Raw genomic sequence first — 11,405 nt, 5'->3', positions numbered from 1 at the left:
ACAGAGACAATGAGATGCTTATTATGTGCAGGATAGCGAGAATGTAGCGAGGAAGGGGGAGAGCGGGGGGGGGGGGGAGCTAGACGACACATTTGGTACACATAAAGGGAGACAGAGGTTGAAAGTTACCAGTTCTGTACTTACCTGGCTCATGCTTTTGTTCTTCTGGGCCCTAGAGTGCAGCTAGTTGTTGGTTTTTTCCACCCTAACTAATACTGCCAGAGGGCTTCGGGGACAGTCACTGAACATCAAACTTCTCCCAGTGGTATTAGAAAGTGCCCCATGACTTGAAATCGTGTGTTACAGCGCTATTTCAGAAGGACAACAAACTAAACAGCAGCTATTAATTCTCTGCCTGACATCCAGCATTTTGTTTTAAGAATTTAGAGTGTCCAATTCATTTTTTCCAATTAAGGGGCAATTTGGCACGGCCAATCCACCTAGCCTGCACATCTTTGTTGAAAACTTTATTAAAGTTTTTAACACAATTTTTCTCCCTTACAAACAATAACCCCCCCCCGTAACAAAAAAAAAGGAAACGATAAATCGCACGGAGCAAGATATATACATGGCAAAATAGTATATTTACATAGCTTTGTACACTAGCTCTCTCCCGTACGTGCCAGTTTCCCCGACTCTTCATGTTATCTCTTGCACATCCACCCCGCCAGGCAGCTCCCCCTCACCCCCCACCCCCGCTCCCCGGACGTGCCCCCCCCCCCCTCCCCAGGTTGCTGCTGCTGCTGACTGACCTTCCTCTAACGCTCCGCGAGATAGTCTAGGAACGGTTGCCACCGCCTGTAGAACCCCTGCGCAGACCCTCTCAAGGCGAACTTGATCCTCTCCAACTTTATAAACCCAGCCATATCGTTTATACAGGCGTCCATGCTGGGGGGCTTCGCCTCCTTCCACATGAGCAAGATCCTTTGCCGGGCTACTAGGGACGCAAAGGCCAGAATGCCGGCCTCTTTCGCCTCCTGCACTCCCGGTTCGTCCACTACTCCGAATATTGCTAGCCCCCAGCTTGGCTTGACCCGGACTTTCACCACCTGAGATATTGCTCCCGCCACTCCTCTCCAGAACCCCTTTGTGCCGGGCATGGCCAAAACATATGGACATAGTTCGCCGGGCTCCCTGAGCACCTTCCACATCTGTCCTCTACCCCAAAGAACCTGCTCAACCTCGCCCCCGTCAAGTGAGCTCTGTGAACCACCTTAAATTGTATCAGGCTGAGCCTGGCACACGAGGAGGAGGAATTAACCCTACCCAGAGCATCAGCCCACAGACCTTCCTCGATCTCCTCCCCCAGCTCCTCCTCCCATTTACCCTTCAACTCTTCTACCAGCGCTTCCCCCTCTTCTTTCATCTCCTGGTGTATTGCCGATACCTTGCCCTCCCCGACCCATGCACCCGAGATCACCCTGTCTTGAATTTCTTGTGCCGGATGCAACAGGAATTCCCTCACCTGTCGCCTCACAAAAGCCCTCACCTGCATATATCTAAAGGCATTTCCCGGGGGTAACTCAAACTTCTCCTCCAGTGCCCCTAGGCTCGCAAACGTTCCGTCAATGAACAGGTCCCCCATTCTTCTGATCCCCGCCCGATGCCAGCTCTGGAACCCCCCGACAATCTTCCCCGGGACAAACCGATGGTTATCCCTGATCGGGGACTACACCGATGCTCCCATTGCGCCCCTCTGCCGTCTCCACTGGCCCCAGATCCTTAGCGTTGCCGACACCACCGGGCTCCTGGTATACTTTGTCGGCGAGAGCGGCAGCGGTGCCGTCACCAACGCCCCCAGGCTCGTTCCTTTGCAGGACGCCATCTCCATCCTCTTCCATGCCGCCCCCTCTCCCTCCATAACCCACTTGCGGATCATTGACACATTTGCTGCCCAGTAGTAGCTCCCCAGGTTTGGCAGCACCAACCCTCCTCGGTCCCTACTGCGTTCCAGGAACCCTCTCCTTACCCTCGGGGTCTTATTCGCCCACACAAATCCCATAATACTCCTGCCTACTCTCTTAAAAAAGGCCTTAGTGATCACGATGGGAAGGCACTGAAACACAAACAGAAACCTCGGAAGGACCACCATTTTGACCGATTGCACTCTACCCGCCAGCGAGAGCGGTAGCATGTCCCATCTTTTAAAATCCTCCTCCATTTGCTCCACCAACCTCATCAGATTCAGTTTATGTAGGGTCCCGCAACTCCTGGCTAGCTGGATCCCCAGATACCGAAAGCTCCCCTCCGCCCTCCTCAGCGGTAGGTCCCCTATCCCTCTTTCTTGGTCCCCCGCCTGTAATAAAAAGAGCTCACTCTTCCCTACATTGAGCTTATAGCCCGAAAACGCCCCAAACTCCCTTAGAGTCTGCATGACCTCCACCATCCCCTCCATTGGATCCGCCACGTACAGCAACAGGTCATCCGCATATAGCGACACCCAATGCTCTTCTCCCCCTCGGACCACCCCCCTCCATTTATTAGACTCCCTCAATGACATGGCCAATGGTTCGATCGCCAATGCGAACAGGGGGGACTGGGGGCACCCCTGCCTCGTCCCTCGGTACAGCCGAAAGCACTCCGACCTCCGCCGGTTCGTCACTACACTCGCCACCGAGGCTCTGTAAAGGAGCTTAACCCAGCTGATAAACCCTCCCCCGAACCCAAACCTACGCAGCACCTCCCAGAGGTACTCCCACTCTACTCTGTCAAAGGCCTTCTCCGCGTCCATAGCTGCCACTATCTCCCTCCACCGATGGCATCATTATCACATTTAAGAGCCGCCGCACATTGGTGTTTAGCTGCCTACCCTTTACAAATCCCGTCTGGTCCTCGTGAATCACCCCCGGGACACAGTCCTCGATCCTCGTGGCCAGCACTTTTGCCAGCAACATTGCATCCACAGAAGGAGCGAGATCGGCCTGTACGATCCACATTGCAGTGGTCCTTGTCCCGCTTTAGGATCAAAGAAATTGTCGCTTCCGACATTGTCGGAGGTAGGGTCCCCTCCTCTCTTGCCTCATTAAAGGTCCTCACTAGTAGCGGGGCCAACAGGTCTACGTACTTCCTGTAGAACTCCACCGGGAACCCGTCCGGTCCCGGGGCCTTCCCCGCCTGCATGCTCCCCAAACTCTTGCTCAGCTCCTCCAACCCAATTGGGGCCCCCAGATCCGCCACCGCTTGCTCCTCCACCCTCGGGAATCTCAGTTGGTCTAGGAATCGTCTCATACCCTCTTCCCCCGTTGGGGGCTGGGATCTGTATAGCTCTTCATAGAAGGCCTTAAATACCTCATTTAGTTTCGTCGCACTCCGAACCGTGGCTCCCCTTCCATCTTTAACTCCCCCTATTTCCCTCGCTGCCATCCTTTTACGGAGCTGGTGTGCCAGCATCCGACTAGCCTTTTCCCCATACACATAGGTCGCTCCCTGCGCTTTCCTCCACTGTGTCTCCGCCTTCCATGTGGTCAACACGTCAAACTCCGTCTGGAGCCGTCGTCTTTCCCCAAGTAATCTTTCCTCCGGGGCCTCTGCGTATCTCCTGTCCACTCTCAAAATCTCCCCCACTAACCTCTCCCTTTCCATGCCCTCTGTCTTCTCCCTATGAGCCCTAATGGAGATTAGCTCTCCCCTGACCACCGCCTTCAACGCCTCCCATACCACCCTCACCCGCACCTCCCCATTGTCGTTGGCCTCCAAGTACCTTTCGATACACCCCCTCACCTTCCCACACACCACCTTGTCCGCCAGCAGTCCCACATCCAGCCGCCACAGCGGGCGTTGGTCCCGCTCCTCTCCCAGCTCCAGTTCCACCCAGTGCGGGGCATGGTCCGAAACGGCTAAAGCCGAATACTCCATCCCCTCCACCCTCGGGATGAGCGCCCTGCCCAGAACAAAAAAATCCGGGAGTAGGCTTTGTGTACATGGGAGAAGAAAGAAAAGTCCCTGGCCTGCGGCCTTGCAAACCGCCATGGGTCCACTACCCCCATCTGATCCATAAACCCCCTAAGTACCTTGGCCGCCGCCGGCCTCTTTCCAGTCCTTGATCTGGAGCGGTCCAGTGCTGGATCCAACACTGTATTGAAGGCCCCTCCCATTATCAGGCCTCCTTTCTCCAGGTCCGGAATGCTCACCTCCAGTCCCCCAGACGGGGGACCCCCGTCCCGACCACCTCTTCTATGTCCCATTCCCTTTCAGCCAGTGCAGCAGCAACCCTTCCCCCCGCCCCCCCCCCCCCCGCTAGACCCCTGTCTAGCTTTTTTGCTCCCCCCATGTCACTCCCGTAAGTCAGCTGACACCTGCTGACCCCAGCTACCCCCGCTATCCCATTGACCTCCCCGTGTGGGAGTTCCCCCTCCCACCTTTCTTCCCGCATGCGGGAAAGACAAAAAACCCCGCGCTTTCCAAAGCCCGCTCCGCCCCCTCTGGCGCAGCTCCTGACGCGGCCTTGTCTCTCTCCCCCAGCCCATGTAACATTTCCTGCGCGTGATTGTGATTGACCCCCTGTATACAACAACCATCACACATCAAACCTCAAATATCCCCCCACCCTCACAAACCCTCAGTTAGAGTCCAACTTTTTGGTTTGTATAAATGTCCACGCCTCTTCAGGCGTTTCAAAGTAGTAGTGTTGGCCCTTGTATGTGACCCACAGTCGCGCTGGCTGCAGCATTCCGAATTTCACTTCTTTCCGGTACAACGCCGCTTTGGCCCGGTTGAAACCCACTCTCCACTTTGCAACCTCTGTGCTCCAGTCCGGGTATATTCAGATCTCTGCATCGACCCACTTACTGCTCCGCTCCTTCTTGGCCCATCTCAGGACCCACTCTCTGTCCGTGAACCGGTGGAACCTCACCACCATTGCCCTTGGCGGCTCATTTGCCCGAGGCCTCCTCGCCAGCACCCGGTGTGCCCCGTCCAACTCCAGCGGCCTCGAAGGGGCCTCCTTGCCCATCATCGCCCCGAGCATCGTGCTCGCGTATGCCCCGACATCGGCCCCCTCCGCTCCTTCAGGGAGACCCAGGATCCGCAGATTATTTCTCCTCGACCTGTTCTCCAGGTCTTCGAGTCTTCCCGCCCACCTCCTGTGTAGCGCCTCGTTCTGCTCCACTCTCACCACCAGGCCCGAGATCTCGTCCTCGTTCTGACCAACTCTTTTTTGTACCTCCTGGATCTGAACCTCGTGGGCCTTCTGGGTGATCCCTAGTCCTTCGATTGCCGAAAGCATAGGCGCCAGCATTTCCTTACGCATCTCCTCGAAGCAGTGCTTAATAAACTCCTGCAGCTCCCCTTTGTCTCTGGCCGCCGCCATTTTGTCTTTTTTCCCCGTTTTTTCCCGTTGCTCCAATGCCACTTTTGTGGCCGTTACGCTTCGAGTCCGTTTCATACAAGTTGGAGGGGGACCTCCCTCTCACCTTCCCCACGGGTTAGTGTCGAAAAAAGTTCCGTTGGGGCTCTTCTAGCGAGCCCGAAAGTCTGTGGTAGCGGGAGCTGCCGAATCGTGCGGCTCAGCTCCGCATAGCCGCACCCGGAAGTTTACCCTGCACATCTTTTGGGTTGTGGGGGTGAAACCCACGCAGACACGGGGAAAATGTGCAAACTCCACACGGACAGTGACCCAGAGCCGGGATCGAACCTGGGACCTCGGCGCCGTGAGGCAGCAGTGCTAACCCACTGCACCACCGTGTTGCCCGCATCCAGCAATTTTTATACTCTACATGAAACAAAAATACTTTTGCTACTGCCCCTGATTTTGCCACTTGTGGTGTGGGCCTTGATGAGACAGCTACACCTTGCAGGTAAAGTGGGAGAAGAATTAATCATTCTCACCCTTTCTATAGGTTGTATATACCATCAATACGCATAAGGTGATACAAAACCATGGGTAAAAAAAATGAATGTACTTATATCACACCTTGTATCACCTCAAGATGCCCCAAAGTGCTTTACAGTCAATTAAGCACGTTTTGAAGTGCAGTTATGTGGTAATGCAAGAAGAGACATCGGGTGTGTAGAATTGAATCCTCAATTTAAAGTCATACATTGTGTCCATAACTTTTCGATATTTCCATTAGAAATTTCTCCGTCCATATTTGTCGTGGAACCAGTTGATCCAAAGTTGTCATTGGTACCATTGCAAGATTCGAATTAAAACTGCTCCCCTTTCACAATGGAGCTTTGACAGATTACTTTTGAAAGCCTAAATACGTCACAGTTCACCACAGTCCGGAGGAGTTGTCACTTCCTCCGTTTGCCTTGGACTGAATTGGTGATGGCCATCCTCCTCAAATTCATTCAGTTTATTTGGGGGAAAAAGACTGAAGGAGACCTGCCCCCATCTGCCCTGGGAACCTATTCTGTCTTTGTTAACTCTGGACTGGACTGTTGCAGTACTGTCCCGGCCGACTGTCCGTAATCGTGAGCCCATCCGAATCTCTGTTGCTCACATTTTAAATTGCATCAAGGTCTATTTACCCATCATCCTGTGCTTGCAGACTTACATTGGCTCTCAACCTGCTGATGCCTCAATTTGACGATTATCATCCTCGTTTTCAAATCCGTCCATGGTCTTGTCACTCCCTTTCTCTGTAACCTCCTATTCCGGTGCTTCTCCAGATTTAGACTTCCACAATTTTCAACTTTCCACCTTGGCAGCCTTCAAAACTAGGCCGATAACACTGGAACCCCCTCCTTAAAACTCCCATCGACATGACATCTGTCTCCTCTGTTAAGCCACTCTTTAAAATCTACCTTTTTGGCCAACCTTTGGTGACTCACCCTAATAACTATACACATGGCTCAGCGTCAGGTTTTGTTCAGTAATGCTCTGATGAAATGCTCTGGGATGTTCCACTGTGTTAAAGGTGTTCTATAAACACAAGATTTCATTTTTGCTTTAAGGAATTGCACTTTGCTGGAAAAGGTCATAAGGAGAAAGAACATTTGGAGTTTGATGACAGTGCCCATAAAACAAGGAGGTGCAAAGATGGTTCACATGGAGAGTGGGAGGTTGGACATCCTCCAGTATCCTGGTTGGTATACCCCACATTCATGAAGTGCCTTCACTTCAACACAGTGAGAATGTGCTGAGAAGGGAGTGAATATTATAACAAAACAATAATACCAATGTTAATTAGTATCAAAGGTAGGTTTACAACACTGCAATGAAGTTGTTAAAAAAATTTAAAGTAGCCAATTCTTTTTTTTTTTCCCAATTAAGGGGCAATTTAGCGTGGCCAAACCACCTACCCTTTGGGCACATCTTTGGGTTGTGGGGGTGAAACCCACGCAGACATGGGGAGAATGTGCAAACTCCACACGGACGGTGACCTGGGGCCGGGATTGAACCCTGGTCGCCTGCGCTGTGAGGCAGCAGTGTTAACCACTGCGCCACCGTGCCACTCTCATTGCAATGAAGTTACTGTGAAAATCCCCTCTTCGCCACACTCCAGCGCCTGTTCGGGTACGCAGAGGGAGAATTCAGAATGTCCAATTCACCTAACAAGCACGTCTTTCGGGATTTTGGGAGGAAGCCGGAGCACCCGGAGGAAACGCACTCAGACACGGGGAGAACGTGCAGACTCCGCACAGACAGTGACCCAAGCTGGGAATCGAAACCGGGTCGCTGGCGCTGTGAAGCCACAGTGCTAACCACTGTGCTACCGTGCGCCCAGATACAATTAAACCTCACCATGGCTGCCATTGTACCTCAACATGAAGCTTCCTGGATATTGATCATTTCCATTGTACCAACAAAATAAAAAAACAAAAACAAAAGCAGATCAAAAATTGCTGTCTATCTCTTTTTGTATCTTGGCATGTTCTTTCTGATTGGTAAGCATATGTGCACTCTGTGTTTTTTTTAATTTCCAAACGACGGTTTTCCCAGTCATATGCCACAAAAAAATATGATCCACCAAAACCATTTTGTGTCATGGGTTTTCTGGCTCACAAACCACTGCCCAAAACAGAGCGACTCTCTTGACAAACGCAGGAATGACGGCTTTGCGGTTGGCCTGCACCTTGTCTAAACCTTGGATCCGACATGCCACCAGGTGAAGATTCACACCCGCCTTAATCGTGTCCTGACATTGTACTCTTTCAACACAGCTGACCAGCAGCACCAGCAGCTGTTGGGATGGAGATTCATCCATGCATGAAAGATGCCAGTATATTAACACTAGATACATGGGGGTGATGACAAGGCCACGTACCTCACCTCAGCTTCACACAACAGTTACAAACGCATTGAACTTTGCTCTTACTCGGGACAAGGTAAAGCACTACTGCCTCACAGCTCCAGGGACCTGGGTTCAATTCTGGCCTCGGGTGACTGTCTGTGCGGAGTTTCCACGTTCTCCCCGTGTGTGCGTGGATTTCCTCCGGGTGCTCCGGTTTCCTCCCACAGTCCAAAGATGTGCAGGTTAGGTGAATTGGACATTCTGAATTCTCCCTCTGTGTACCTGAACAGGTGCCGGAGTGTGGCGACTTGGGACTTTTCACAGTAACTTCATTGCAGTGTTAATGTAAGCCTACTAGGTGGATTGGCCATGCTAAATTGCCCCTTAGTGTCCAAAAGGTTAAGTTGGGTTGCGGGGATAGGATGGAGGCGTGGGATTACTGGTCTTTCCAAGGGCCAGTGCAGACTCGATGGGCCGAATGGCCCCCTTCTGTACTGTAAATTCTATGATTCAATGAAAATGAAAGGCCTATAATTCCATTGACAACTTTGAGATGTCTAAAAATGATTTACAACCACTGAAGTACTTTTTGAAATATCTTCACAGTAGGGAATGCAGCAACCAATTTGCACACAGGAAGATCTCACAAACAACAATAAAATAATGACCACATTTTCAAAATAAAAAATTTAACTGAGAGACTAAAGTTGGACAGGTCATCCTCGCCTGCTCTTCCACAAATAGCACCATGGGATCTTTTACCTGCGTCTGAGAGGACAAGTTAGTTTAATATCTAAGTTTAGGGCAGCACGGTAGCACAAGTGGATAGCCCTGTGGCTTCACAGCGCCAGGGTCCCAGGTTCGATTCCCGGCTGGGTCACTGTCTGTGTGGAGTCTGCACGTTCTCCCTGTGTCTGCATGGGTTTCCTCCGGGTGCTCCGGTTTCCTCGCACAGTCTAAAGACGTGCAGGTTAGGTGGATTGGCCATGATAAATTGCCCTTAGTGACCAAAAAGGATAGGAGGGGTTATTGGGTTATGGGGATAGGGTGGAAGTGAGGGCTTAAGTGGGTCGGTGCAAACTCGATGGGCTGAATGGCCTCCTTCTGCACTGTATGTTCTATGGTCTATGAATGACACACATCCAGTAGTACAGCAGGTGTCAGTCTAGATTATGCGCTTCTATCTCCAGAGTGGGGTGTAGGAAGGGTGGCAAGTGGGGGCATTAAGAATCAACTTTTAGGCACAAACTTTAAATTATTAAAACAAACATTGTCAGAGGGGATTTAATGATTTGCTTTGATCTTCCTGTAGCTGTCGTAGAAGGGGCACAGTGAAGATTTGTTTGAATGATACCCGACTTAAAAGGATTAATTTATGAATTTCAGAAACTTGATTTTTATTTCTTTGAGTTTAGAATGTTGATGGGGTAAATTAATTTAGGTACAGAAAATGATGCAAGAGGTTTGTAAGGTAGATACAGAGAAATAATTTGCCCCGGTTGCATCCAGAACAAGAAGGCATAATCTTAAAGCTGGAGCAAAACCATTTTGGAAGGATGTGGAGATGCCGACGCTGGACTGGGGTGGGCACAGTAAGAGGTCTCACAACACCAGGTTAAAGTCCAACAGGTTTATTTGAAATCGCAAGCTTTCGGAGCGCTGCTCCTTCATCAGATGAAGTGCAGGCAGGTTCACAAACACAGCATATATAGGCAGAGACACAATTGTAAGATAATTACACATTGGAATGTCAAGAATGATTGGAATGGAATCAAGAAACACATCTTCACACAAAAGATGGTGAAAATGTGGAACTCATCCCCAAAAGGGCCGTAGTTGCTGCAAGGAGTCAATTGAAATCTCCCAGACTGAGATGGAAGGTTGTTTTTTTCATTAGGTAAGGTTATGAAGGAATTTGGAGTAAAGGCAAGTAGCTGGAGTTGAGGTACAGGCCAGGCATGATCCTAATTCAATGCTAGCACAGGCTCGAGGGGCAGAATGACCTTCGTCCTGTTCCTATGTAACTGTCTCTGATGGTGAGTTACTTTCTGGCTACCTGCTGACCTACTTTACTCACTTGTGCTGAATTGAATTATGTTTTGTTCCCCATGTATCTTTCAGTTTATATCTCACCCCTGCCCTATTCATTCTCTGATGTCTTTGTCCATTTTTTCTTTTCCTCATGTCTATTTTCAGTGAATGTCGCTCTGGTTTCCTCCCGTGCGAGTGACAGCACGAGGACAGTACGAGGCCAAGGAAGGACATGGTTGGACCTGTTAATGAACAGACTGAGGTCTCCTACCCTCCTCGTCAGCACTTTGTTTACACCGTCTCTTCTGGACACAGTGGAGACTGACACAGGGGGAGGAGTGGATGCAGCAAAATCTGGACTTGAATCTTGGACCATTTTTCAGTGGGAGGCTGGCAGTGGGACCCACAACACACACCGTCCAGTCACCCTTACTGATGAGATGTGAAACCCTCCTCGTGAGAGAGCGGGGCTGGGTGATCCATCTCCCCGGGGTGCACTCCAGACAATGCAGATCCATCCCACAGCTATTTTTCAAGTATTTATCCCAGAGCAATTTTTCAAATATTAATTACAGAGCTATTTTTCAGATATTTATTCCAGAGTAATTTTTCAAATATTTATTCCAGAGCTAATTTTCAAATATTCACTCCAGAGTAATTTTTCAAATATTAATTCCAGAGCAATTTTTCAAATATTTATTCCAGAGTAATTTTTCAAATATTAATTCCAGAGCAATTGTTCAAATATTTATTCCAGAGCTAATTTTCAAATATTCACTCCAGAATTTTTCAAATATTTATTCCAGAGCTATTTTTCAGATATTTATTCCAGAGTAATGTTTCAAATATTTATTCCAGAGCTATTTTTCAGATATTTATTCCAGAGTAATTTTTCAAATATTTATTCCAGCGCTAATTTTCAAATATTCACTCCAGAGTAATTTTTCAAATATTAATTCCAGAGCAATTTTTCAAATATTTATTCCAGAGTAATTCTTCAAATATTAATTCCAGAGCAATTGTTCAAATATTTATTCCAGAGCTAATTTTCAAATATTCACTCCAGAATTTTTCAAATATTTATTCCAGAGCAATTTTTCAAATATTTATTCCAGAGCAATTTTTCAAATACTAATTCCAGAGATATTTTTCAATGTGCCAGGAAGTGCTAACTGCAATATATATATATATAGAGAG

The sequence above is a fragment of the Scyliorhinus torazame genome, chromosome 18, assembly GCF_047496885.1.
Source record: "Scyliorhinus torazame isolate Kashiwa2021f chromosome 18, sScyTor2.1, whole genome shotgun sequence".
Lineage (NCBI taxonomy): Eukaryota > Metazoa > Chordata > Chondrichthyes > Carcharhiniformes > Scyliorhinidae > Scyliorhinus > Scyliorhinus torazame.
The sequence above is the reverse complement of the archived record's forward strand: the minus strand, read 5'-3'. Positions refer to the sequence as shown.